The 13,337-nt window shown below is 43.0% G+C and overlaps 1 protein-coding gene across 3 annotated transcripts in view; it reads left to right on the forward strand.

Annotated features, from left to right (window-relative positions):
• Positions 1-2,018: 2,018 nt before the first annotated feature.
• The window catches only part of LOC132761633 (nuclear receptor coactivator 1), a 450,982-nt gene continuing 439,663 nt past the window's right edge, over positions 2,019-13,337 (forward strand). For all 3 annotated transcript variants that reach the window (XM_067462609.1, XM_067462628.1, XM_067462629.1), the window contains exon 1: positions 2,019-2,492. The gene's annotated coding sequence lies outside the window, so the exon portion shown is untranslated. The remainder of the gene's footprint in view (positions 2,493-13,337) is intronic.

Genomic DNA, 13,337 nt, shown 5'->3' on the forward strand with positions numbered 1-13,337 from the left:
GAGAGAGAGAGAGTCCCATTTCAGTAGATAGATTTGTATAGGTCCTGTTTCTGTATTCTATGTGTATACACACCAATTTGTATAAATCCATACTGTATAGGTATAAATATATGTATTTGGTACTGTTTCAGTATATGTATGTGTATGTTTGTGTGTGTATGTGTGTATATATATATATATGGTCCCGTTTCAGTATATATACACAGATTAGTATAAACCCATACTGTATATGTATGAATATATGCATTTATGTATGTATGTATATGTACATGTATGTGTGTGTTTATATTGGCCCAGTTTCTGTATTAGTGCAAACCCGTACTGTATATCATAGAATCATAGAATCAAAGAGTTGGAAGAGACCTCATGGGCCATCCAGTCCAACCCCCTGCCAAGAAGCAGGAATATTGCAGTTTGAAGCCATTGTTCCGCATCCTAGTCTCCAAAGAAGCAGAAAACAAGCTTGCTCCCTCCAAAGAAGCCTCCAAAGAAGGAGCCTCCACCATACTCCGGGGCAGAGAGTTCCACTGCTGAATGGCTCTCACAGTCAGGAAGTTCTTCCTCATGTTCAGATGGAATCTCCATTTTTGTAGTTTGAAGCCATTGTTCCATTGCGCCCTAGTCTCCAAGGCAGCAGAAAACAAGCCTGCTCCCTCCTCCCTGTGACTTCCTCTCACATATTTATACATGGCCTTCATGTCTCCTCTCAGCCTTCTCTTCTTCAGGCTAAACATGCCCAGCTTCTTAAGCCGCTCCTCATAGGGCTTGTTCTCAAGACCCTTGATCATTTTAGTTGCTCTCCTCTGGACACATTCCAGCTTGTCAATCTCTCTTGAATTGTGGTGCCCAGAATTGGACACAATATTCCAGTTGTGGTCTAACCAAACCATATGTATGAATATATGCATTTATGTATGCATGTGTATATGTGTGTGTATATACATATACATATATATAGGTCCTGTTTCAGTATATATACACAGATGTATATATACTGCATATGCATGAATATATGCATTTATGTATGCATGTGTGTGTGTGTGTATGTATGTATATATATATATATATATATATATATATATACACATACGTACATATATTTATATATAGGTCCAGTTTCCGTATATATACACAGATTAGTGCAAACCCATACTGTATATGTATGAATATATGCATTTATGTATGCATGTGTGTGTGTGTTTGTATATATATATATACATATACATATATATATAGGTCCAGTTTCAGTATATATACACAGATTAGTGCAAACCCATACTGTATATGTATGAATATATGCATTTTTGTATGCATGTGTGTGTGTGTGTATATATATATATACACACACACATATGTCCAGTTTCAGTATATATACAGATTAGTGGAAACCCATACTGCATATGTATGAATATATGCATTTATGTATGCATGTGTGTGTATACATATACATATATATAGTGTGTGTGTATATATATATATATATGTATACATATACATATATATATATATATATAGCTTCAGTTTCAGTATAAATACACAGGTTAGTGCAAACCTATACTGTATATGTATGAATATATGCATTTAAGTATGCATGTGTGTGTGTATATAATATGTATGCTTCTTGTGTGAATACATGTATTATATATATATATATATATATATGACAATAGCAGCTTGTAACTTTAATTGGTTGCATTCACTGTGATGAGAAGAAGCCATATATATATATATATATATATATATATATATATATATATATATATATAATATGTGTGTGTATATATATAATATGTCTGCTTCTTGTGTGAATACAGGTATGGATGGCTACTCACCCCATATGCATACAAGGCATGCCTGTGTTGACAAGCATGGGCCAAGCTTGGCCCCGCCCCCCAGGTGATTTGGACTACAACTCCCACCATTCCTCACAGCCCTGACTGGCTGTGAGGAATGGTGGGAGTTGTAGTCCCAATCACCTGGGGGGCGTGGCCAAGCTTGGCCCATGCCCTGGCGCCCAGGCGGGCTTTTCCAAGATGGCGTCGGCGCGCGGCTGAGGCGGAGGAGCGGGCCCAACCCTGGCCTCGGAGGCGGCCGCCTTGCCTGCTTGCTCCGCCCACCCCGTCCCTCGCTCGCTCTCTCGCAGCAGGCGGAAAAGGGGGCCCCGGGCGCCGCGGGAGGGAGGAGGGAGCCGGGGCCCCGACCCCAGGAGCCTCTGGAGGCCTCACCCCTCCTCAGCACCATCCCTCTCCTCTCCGCCTCAGGAGCCTGAGCGCGCGACGCCCCCTTCCTTCCCTGCTTCCCCGCCCCCTCCTCCTCCTCCTCCTCCTCGGTCTCTCTCTCTCTCCTCACGCGAAGCCCCTTCTTCCTCCTCCTCCTCCTCCTCCTCGGCCTGCCTGGGAACAGGGGGAAGGCCGAGGCGGGTGGCTGTCAAGGCGGAGGAGGCAGGTGAACTCAGAAAGAGAAGCAGAAGCAGCAGCAGAAGAAGCCCCACGGTGAGTGAGTGAAGGAGGGAGGGAGGCTCACTCTGTCATGGCTCCTCTGAGTCTCTCTCTCTGTGTGTGTATAGGGTTTTGCTCCTTGAGGACAAGCATATAGTCTCTTATCTATCTATCTATCTATCTATCTATCTATCTATCTATCTATCTATCTATCTGCCTATCACTTTATCTGTCTTTCTATCTTTATTTCTATCTGTCCATCTATCTATTTGCCTGCCTATCTATCTATCTATCTATCTATCTATCTATCTATCTATCTATCTATCTGATGTCTGCCTGCCTATCTATCTATCTTTCTCTCTGTATATCTGCCTATCTATCTTCATTTCTATTTATTTCTACTTCTATCAGTTTTTCTGGCTATCTATCTATCTATCTATCTATCTATCTATCTATCTGCCTATCTATGTATCTATTTGTCTATCTGTCTATCTATCTATCTATTTCTCTTTCTATCAGCCTATCTATCTTCATTTCTATTTATTTTTTATTTCTGTCAGTTTTTCTGTCCCTCTATCTATCTATCTATCTATCTATCTGCCTATCTAACTATCTTCCTATCTATGTACTTATCTATCTGTCTATCTATCTCTATCTATCTATCAATCAATTTCTCTTTCTATCAGCCTATCTATCTTCATTTCTATTTATTTTTTATTTCTGTCAGTTTTTCTGTCCCTCTATCTGCCTATCTAACTATCTGCCTATCTATGTACTTATCTGCCTGCCTGCCTGCCTGCCTGCCTGCCTATCTATCTATCTATCTATCTATCTATCTATCTATCTAATGTCTGCCTGCCTGCCTATCTCTCTCTCTCTGCAAATCTGCCTATCTATCTTCATTTCTATTTATTTTGATTTCTATCTATCTATCTATCTTTCTCTCTGTATATCTGCCTATCTATCTTCATTTCTATTTATTTTGATATCTATCTATCTATCTTTCTCTCTGCATATCTGCCTATCTATCTTCATTTCTATTTATTTTGATATCTATATATCTATCTATCTATCTATCTATCTATCTATCTATTTCTCTATCTGCGTATCTATTTTCATTTCTATTTATTTTTATTTCTGTCAGTTTATCTATCTATCTATCTATCTATCTATCTATCTATCTGCCCATCTATATGTCTATCTGCCTGTCTATTTATCTATCTGTCTATCTGTCTGTCTGTCTGTTTCTCTATCAGCCTATCTATCTTCATTTCTATTTTTATTTCCGTCAGTTTTTCTATCTATCTATCTATCTATCTATCTATCTATCTATCTATCTATCTATCTATCTATCTATCTACCTATCTATTTGTCTGTCTGTCTGTTTCTCTCTCTATCAGCCTATCTTCATTTCTATTTAACTTTATTTCTGTCAGTTTTCCTATCTATCTATCTATCTATCTATCTATCATCTATCTATCTATCATCTATCTATCTATCTATCTATCTATTTCTCTCTCTATCAGCCTATCTTCATTTCTATTTATCTTTATTTTTGTCAGTTTTCCTGTCCATCTATCTATCTATCTATCTATCTAACTATGTATCTATTTGTTTGTCTGTCTATCTAATGTCTGTCTGTCTGCCTATTATTATTATTTATTATTTATTTATTTAAAACTTTTATATCTCGACCTACCTACCTATTTATCTATTTGTCTGTCTGTCTGTCTGTTTCTCTCTCTATCAGCCTATCTTCATTTCTATTTAACTTTATTTCTGTCAGTTTTCCTATCTATCTATCTATCATCTATCTATCTATCTATCTATCTATCTATCTATCTATCTATCTATCTATTTCTCTCTCTATCAGCCTATCTTCATTTCTATTTATCTTTATTTTTGTCAGTTTTCCTGTCCATCTATCTATCTATCTATCTATCTATCTATCTAACTATGTATCTATTTGTTTGTCTGTCTATCTAATGTCTGTCTGTCTGCCTATTATTATTATTTATTATTTATTTATTTAAAACTTTTATATCTCGATCTTCTCTACCTCAGTGGAGGGACACAGACCACCTATCTACCTATTTATCTACCTATCTGTCTCTCTCTCTCTCTTTCTGCTTATCTTCATTTCTATTTATCTTTATTTCTGTCAGTTTTTCTGTCCATCTTTCTATCTATCTATCTGCCTATCTATCTATCGATCTATCTATTTGTCTATGTATTGATCTACCTACCTATCTATCTGCCTATCTAACTATGTAACGGCGCTCCACATAGTCATGCCGGCCACATGAACTTGGAGGTGTCTACGGACAACGCTGGCTCTTCAGCTTAGAAATGGAGATGAGCACCACACCCTAGAGTTGGACACGACTAGACTTAATGTCAGGGGAAAACCTTTATTTAACTATGTATCTATCTATTTGTCTATCTATCTATCTATCTATCTATCTATCTATCTATCTAATATCTATCTGCCTATCTTCATATTTATTTATATTTATTTCTGTCTGTTTTTCTGTCCATCTTTCTATCAATCTATCTATCTATCTTTTTATCTGTCTGTCTGTTTGTCTGTCTGTCTGTCTGCTTGCCTGCCTGCCTGCCTGCCTGCCTGCCTGCCTGCCTGCCTGCCTGCCTGCCTGCCTATCTATCTATCTATCTATCTATCTATCTATCTATCTATCTATCTATCTATCTATCTATCTATCTATCTGCCCATCTATATGTCTATCTGCCTGTCTATTTATCTTTCTGTCTGCCTGTCTATTTATCTTTCTGTCTGTCTATCTAAATATCTATCTATCTATCTCTTAAGGACTGAATAATAATATAAAAAGGGGCGAGGCTTACAGGAGTGGAGTTCTATGTCTATATTATGTGAGGGAGTATATAGATAGATTTTTATGTCAACAGCAAATGACGTTATAAGTCCCAACCATAAATAATGCTTTAAGGTCCAAGCATTATTAGAGGATCTCAGGTCCCATCCCACTAAAGAACCATTCACAGTGGCATATGCCAACACTGACTATGTTCCTGAATTAAAATGATGCATGTCAACCACACAGCCATCGTCCTTTTGATCCAAATATCTATTCTGAATAGGGTGAATCCTAAGTGACTTGGGAACTTTTGAAGCTTCAGTTCCAAGAAGCTGGATGGCTCCATTACCTGAGTGAGAACCCTGGCAAAAAGTTAGAGTTGTCACACGGCCTCCAATCCGAGAATTAGTCAAAATTGATCCAGTGGTAGTAGTTTTGCCCTCCATTTTCTGACTGTTTTAGTGAGGGAGTAGGATTACCATGTATATAGATATGTACACATACTGTGTGGGAGTGGGATTATCGAGTATAGATAAAGATATTAGGTGCAGAACTGAGATTATAGTGCTTGGACAGATATATAATGTTGAGAATTGATAATATAAGTGAGGGAGTAGGATTATGTGATTTCACTCTGACGAACTGACTTTTTTGTAAATTGTATGAATTGTATTTTAATGTATTTTATATTGATGATGTATATTTGCTTTATCTTGCTGTATTGAATCCTCTGTTGTTAGCTGGTCTGAGTCCCTCTCCGGAGGTCGAGAAGACTGGGTTATAAAAACTCTAAATAATAAATAAATAAATTATAGGATATATACACACGCATACATTCATACATATACTGTGTGGGAGTGGGATTATTGATTATAGATAGAGATATAATGTAGGGAAGTGAGAGTATATAAAGTGATGAAGTGGGATCAACATGAATAGAGATATAATTTGGGGAACACATATGATATTATATCTATTTATCTATTTATATTGTGAGGGAGTAGAGTTATCATAGAGATATAATATAGGGAAGTGAGGTTATATATAGATAGATAGAGTGTGGGAGGGGGATTATTGTGTACAGATAGGATTATCATTATTGAGGTATAATGTAGGGAAGTGAGATTATATATCTATATACATGACAGTCCTACTCACCACACACACAAACACACACACACACACACACACACGACAATCCTACTCTCTCTCTCTATATATGTATATATGTATATAATATCTCAGTTCTCCACACAATACCCCTCACTTCCCCACATTATCTCTCTATCTGTACATTATATATATAGATAGTGAGTAAGAGAGAGTGAGGGAGGGAGTGGAATTATCATGTATAGCTATAATGTAGGGAAGTGATACATATATTTTGTAAGGGAGTGGGGTTATATGCTTCTATAATGTGAGGGAGTGGGATTATAGTGTATAGAAATAATAATGTGGGGAATTAAGATTATACATTTATGTATGCATATATATTATCTCAAGGAGAGGGGTTATGTGCATATATGATGTAGGGGAGTAGGATATTGTGTGTGTGTCTCAAATGAGGTATGAGGACTGGAGGGCGCGGGGGGGGGGGGGGGAGAACCAGGGTGTGTGTTTTCTCTCCTCCAAATTAGGTTCCTTGCCTTACTGTCCCTCACAATCACTTCCTTCACATTTCTCACACTTCCTGTAAAAGTTCCTTTTACAGGGGGAGAAGGAGGAAGAAAGGGGGTCTAAGGTCTGACTATTTGGAGATAGTGTGATTTTTGGGGGAGTGGCGGGTGTCCTGGAAATAGGTGGATGTCTTGGGGAGACCATAGTAGAGCTGTCAGGTCCAAAATAAAGGAGCTTGAGGGGCAGGATTGACTTTTTTGGAGGGGGATTGGACCTCTGAGAATTTTGGGGTGCAGGGAGAGGGTATGGGTTGCAGCTAATGGGTGTTGATCCAAACAGATGTGTCATTGGGCTGTGTATTTTTGAGGGAGGGGATTCTGTTCAAAGTTGGATAATAAAAGTGCCAGAAAGAAGCTTTTGGGGAGCCCTGGATGAGCAACAAGGGCGGGGTCCCCCCAAGAGTTTGCATGCTGAAGAAGGTGCAGAAGAGAGAGTGCCTATTGAAAGGAGCTGCTGGGTTGCTCTATCCTTGTGAGTGGTGCAGAGACCCCAAAGCACCCTATTTCTACGGATGGCAAGTGACTTTGGGACGAAAACAGAGATGCAAGGTAGGAGATGAGTGTGCATTTAGAGTTTGAAGGCTGCAACGATTCGGAGAAAAAATACAAGTCTACTCCCAAATGCCTCGGTGTGCATGCACTCTCCTCCATTTGTGCCTCTCCGGTTTTGCCCTGCCTCTTTATCTCTTTTAATATTTCGGAGGAATAAGAATGAAATGTCATTTGGGAAGAAGGGGAGGGGATTCAGACTGCACGAAAATGCTTCTCCTTCCAGTTTAATTAATGGCCTTCACTTTTGACACATCGGTGCATTTTGTTCTTGTTTGATTAAAACACACCACGGTCGGGTTTAATAGCAGGGAATCTGCTTTCGGCTTTCCCCCCTCTTTATTCCCTTTCAGCTCTCCATTAAGAGCTCGGCTGCCTTGACCCTCTTAACATGGCAGGCTGAGGGGAAGGGATAGAGAGTGGGGTGTGTTTGTGGGTGTGTTCTGTAGTGAAGACAGTGAAGTGGCGATGATGATCATACAGCAAACCGAGTATGTTTAGCTTAGAAAAGAGAAGGTTGAGAGGGATCTGAGAGCCATGTTTAAACGTTTGAAAGGATGTCCTATAGAGCAGGGATTTTTTTCCTGCTGCTCTGGAGATATGGGGCAATGGATTCAAATTGTAGGAAAATGGATTCAACTTAAACATTGGGAAGAACTTTCTGATAGTTCAAAGGGTTTGACAGTGGAATATGGTACCTGAGAGTGTTGGAGGGTTTTAATCAGAAGCTAGAGCCCCCGGTGGCACAGTGGGTTAAACCCCTGTGCTGGCAGGACTGAAGACCGACAGGTCGCAGGTTCTAATCCGGGGAGAGGCGGATGAGCTCCCTCTATCAGCTCCAGCTCCTCATGCGGGGACATGAGAGAAGCCTCCCTTTACTTTTACTTTACTTACTTAGGCGATCCCTCGTTTTCGAGTATGATGGTCCTCCAATGTTCTTGTGGGTCCGTAAGTGGCTGTGGAGCCCTATTCTTGCTCTGCACCTTCTTCCGCAGTGAGGGCATTGGTTTCCAGGTGGAAGGCGGTCCTGGTCGGGGTTGGCTTGACGCGCCTTCCTCCTAGCACGTTTCTCTCTTTCACCCTCCACTCGTGCCTCCTCGAATTCTGCAGCACTGCTGGTCACAGCTGACCTCCAGCTGGAGCGCTCAAGGGCCAGGGCTTCCCAGTTCTCAGTGTCTATGCCAGAGTTTTTAAGGTTGGCTTTGAGCCCATCTTTAAATCTCTTTTCCTGTCCACCAACATTCCGTTTTCCCTTCTTAAGTTCGGAGTAGAGCAACTGCTTTGGGAGACGGTGGTCAGGCATCCGGACAACGTGGCCAGCCCAGCGGAGTTGATGTTGGAGGACCATCGCTTCAATGCTGGTGGTCTTTGCTTCTTCCAGCACACTGACGTTTGTCCGCTTGTCTTCCCAAGAGATTTGCAGGATTTTCCGGAGGCAGCGCTGATGGAATCGTTCCAGGAGTTGCATGTGACGTCTGTAGACAGTCCACGTCTCACAGGCGTATAGCAGGGTTGGGAGGACAATAGCTTTATAGACAAGCACCTTGGTCTCCCTACGGATGTCCCGGTCCTCAAACACTCTCTGCTTCATTCGGGAAAATGCTGCACTTGCGGAGCTCAGGCGGTGTTGTATTTCAGCGTCGATGTTGACTTTGGTGGAGAGGTGGCTGCCAAGGTAGCGGAAATGGTCAACATTTTCTAATGTTACACCATTAAGCTGTATCTCTGGCATTGGGGAGGAGTTGGCTGGTGACTGCTGGAAGAGCACTTTGGTTTTCTCAATGTTCAGTGACAGGCCAAGCTTCGTGTATGCTTCTGCGAAGGTGTTTAGAGTGGCTTGTAGATCTTCTTCTGTATGCGCACAGACGACATTGTCATCAGCATACTGGAGTTCTATAACAGATGCTGTTGTAACTTTGGTTTTGGCTTTCAGTCTGCTGAGGTTAAACAGCTTGCCATCTGTCCGATAGATGATTTCCACTCCGGTGGGAAGCTTCCCATCAACAAGGTGAAGTATCATTGCGATGAAGATGGAGAATAGAGTTGGGGCAATAACACATCCCTGTTTGACACCCGATTCCACCTTAAATGGGTCACTTTGGGAGCCATTGCTGTCCAAGACTGTTGCCATCATGTCATCGTGGAGGAGCCGCAGGATGTTCACAAATTTGTTAGGGCATCCGATTTTGTGGAGGATGGTCCAGAGAGCGCTGCGATTCACTGTGTCGAATGCCTTGGCAAGGTCGATGAATGCCATGTACAGAGGTTGGTTTTGTTCCCTGCATTTTTCTTGGAGCTGTCGTGCAGTGAAGATCATGTACACGGTTCCTCTGGTGGGGCGGAAGCCGTTCTGGGATTCTGGGAGGGTGTCTTCTGAGAGGGGCAGGAGGCGGTTTGCAAGGATTCTTGCGAGGATTTTCCCAGCGGAGGTTAGAAGGGAGATACCTCGATAGTTTCCGCACTCTGTTCTTTCCCCTTTTTTGAAGAGGGTGATGATGGTGGCATCCTTGAAGTCTGCTGGGATTTTCTCGGTCACCCACACTTTTTCTATGAGCTGGTGGAGTTGGTGTGTCAGCTCAGGTCCTCCCTCTTTGAAGATTTCAGCAGGGATCCCATCTGGTCCGCTGGCTTTGTTATTCTTCTGCTGGCTGATGGCATTGCTGACTTCTTCCAAACTAGGCGGTGCTGCAAGCTCATCCCTGGTTTGTTGTTGCGGGATTTGTGAGAGGACCTCTTCGGCCACATTGGAGCTGCGGTTCAGGAGGCTTTGGTAGTGTTCTTTCCAACGTAGTGCAATTGAGTTTTGGTCCTTCAGGAGTTTGGTTCCATCTGATGAGCGTAGGGGCTGTATGCCATGGTTTCTTGGTCCGTAGATGACCTTTGTGGCTTTGAAAAATCCCTGAGCATTATGGGTATCTGCCAGGTGTTGGATTTCTTCAGCCTTCTTTGTCCACCAGATGTTCTTGAGTTCTCTTGTCCTTCTTTGGACCTCGGCTTTTGCACTAGCGTAGATCTTTTTCTTAGCAGCACAGTTGATGTTTCTCTGCCATGTTTGGAAGGCTTTCCTTTTCTTGTCAATTAGCTGTTGGATCTCGATGTCATTTTCATCAAACCAGTCTTGATGTTTCTTGGCTTGGTATCCAATAGTTTCTTCGCAGGCTTGGATGATGGAGGTCTTCAGTTTGTTCCAATGTTCCTCAACATTTTCGGGGTGTTCTGTGGGTAGACGGTTCTTGAGTGCTGTTTGGAGATGGGCTCGCCTGGAGGGCTCCTGAAGGGCTTGGGTGTTCATTTTGCGCCTTGTCTTTCTGCCTTGGAGTCTGCGCTTGGGAGCGATCTTGATAGCCATCGAGGATCGGATTAGCCTGTGGTCAGTCCAGCAGTCGTCGGCACCTGTCATGGCTCTTGTGAGGAGCACGTCACGGCGGTCTCTGGCACGTGTGATTACATAGTCTAAGAGGTGCCAATGCTTTGACCGGGGGTGCTTCCATGATGTCTTGAACTTGTTTTTCTGGCGGAAGAGCGTGTTGGTGATGACAAGGTTGTGTTCCGCACATTTGGTGAGAAGCAGGATGCCATTCGGGTTGCTGTTTCCAACCCCGTCTTTTCCGATGGTCCCTGGCCACAGGTCGAAGTCTCGCCCGACTCTTGCATTAAAGTCCCCCAGGAGGATGATTTTGTCCTCCTTAGGTATCCCCGATAGGACGGTGTCCAGCTGACAGTAGAATTTCTCCTTGATGTCTTCATCAGCATCTAGTGTTGGTGCATAGGCACTTATGATGGTTGCCCGTTGGTTTTTGGCAAGATCGATTCGGAGGGTTGAGAGTCGTTCGTTGATGCCAGTGGGTGCTTCGGACAGATGTTTCATCAGGTCATTTCTGATGGCGAAGCCAACTCCGTGCATTCTTTGGTCTTTTTCGGGCAGTCCCTTCCAGAAGAAGGTGTAGCCTCCTTTTTCTTCCTTCAGCTGTCCCTCCCCTGCTCTCCGGGTCTCCTGAAGGGCTGCTATGTCGATGTTGAAGCGTCCCAGCTCCCTTGCAATGATGGCAGTTCTGCGTTCGGGGCGTTCACTGCCACTGTTGTCCATCAGAGTCCGTACGTTCCACGTACCAAAGTTCATTTTTCTTTTTTGGCCGCAGGGTGGTGACCCCACTGGACGCGGCAGTCCAGTCAGGGATGAGAGAGGCAGACTATGTTTAGGGCACCTTTTCTAGCCCCCTCCCCGTGTGGGGTGAGCAGAGTGGATCCTCAAAAGGGCTGCTCAGTCGCAGATACAGCTGCCGAACTACTCAACTGCCTCGGTCCTTGAGGTAGAACGACTGAGTCCGTACCCACCGCCCATGTGCCAGTCTGTGACTAGGGGCTTCCAGATTTCACAGTCCTGCCCCCGTCGCCACTCGCTAATCGCCATGGGACTTTGGTTGGTTGGTTTTTATTTTCTTTGGAAGACGCCTGTGCGTGGGTTTTTTTAATGTGTGGAGGTCAGTGCACAACTGATCAACACACAGTCTTCACAGAGTGAGGTTCCACTGGTGATGTAGTTTAGCACAATGACCGTGGCTTCTCAGTCTGTTGCAGCCTTCTTCCGCCTTCGCAGCCGTTGTAACATGGGCTATGTTATCCTCCGCCTGCTCCGCCGTTGAGGTCTTTGGGTCTTCGGACTGTTCTTGGTCTGGGACCTCCCCCGCAGCCACTCCTGGGAGTGCACGACTCCAGTTGCTGTGCCTACAGGTTCATCGGAACACGCAAGCCCCCTCACCACGGCAAGGTGACAGTCCGTCGAGGGGGAGAAGCCTCCCACAAGGATGATAAAAACATCAAATCATCCAGGCGTCCCCTGGGCAACGTCCTTGCAGACGGCCAATTCTCTCACACCAGAAGCGACTTGCAGTTTCTCAAGTCACTCCTGACACGAGAAAAAAAAATCAGAAGCTGGATGACCATCTCTCTGGAGGGTTTGGATTGTGTATTCCTGCATGGCAGAATGGTGTTTGACTTGGAGTTTCCTCCAATTCTAGGATGTGCCTCTGTGTATATGTCTGTATTCTTTCTGGCTGTGCAAACATTCCAATTCCTTGCTTTTCAACAAAGGTTGCTCTTGCTTGCTACCTCTCCATGTCAGGCTAGCAGCCGTTAAGTGTGATCTGAGCACACACTGTTCACTTGCTGTGTCTTATTAGTAGCATTGTCCTGCCGCTTTTCTGGTTAAAGAAAATCGAGATGGTAATGAGGTATCAAATGGCTTCGAGGTTAATGTGAGCTGAGGAGATGGCTCATTGGTCAATGGGCGAAACACTGTCCAGCTTCCAATATAAGCCTGCCAGGGGAGGCCTTTTTGTCAGACCGACCATCCTCACAGGCATATTGGGGAAGGACAGGAGAAGGACTCTTTAGTGGCTGCTCCAAAGCAGTTGGCTCTTTCCCTGCTCTGTTTCAGCCAATTTACCCAGGCCTTTGGTTGTTAATTAGCCTTGCAGAAAGGCATTTAATAGAGGTGTGTCTATTATTATTATTATTATTATTATTATTATTATTTTATTGACACAAAACCACAGTATGTCACAGCAAACGAGATCTATATGCTGGAATTTGTATCACAAAATCTCAAGTTGAACACTTCCCAAGCATCTACGACTGTGTGATGTATTTTCGAATTATGCGTGCAGATTCAAGTAAGGTGGCCTTTTGCAGTTGACAGATTGTGATTTTGTCAATGTTTATTGTTTCCAAATGCCGGCTGAGATCTTTTGGCATGTATTATTATTATTTTCCTCATCATCATAGATTGAGCATTCTGCACTTTGAATTCTGAAATACTCCAGAAATTAGAAATTTAA

Source organism: Anolis sagrei, chromosome 1, assembly GCF_037176765.1.
Source record: "Anolis sagrei isolate rAnoSag1 chromosome 1, rAnoSag1.mat, whole genome shotgun sequence".
In the NCBI taxonomy this organism is placed as follows: domain Eukaryota; kingdom Metazoa; phylum Chordata; class Lepidosauria; order Squamata; family Dactyloidae; genus Anolis; species Anolis sagrei.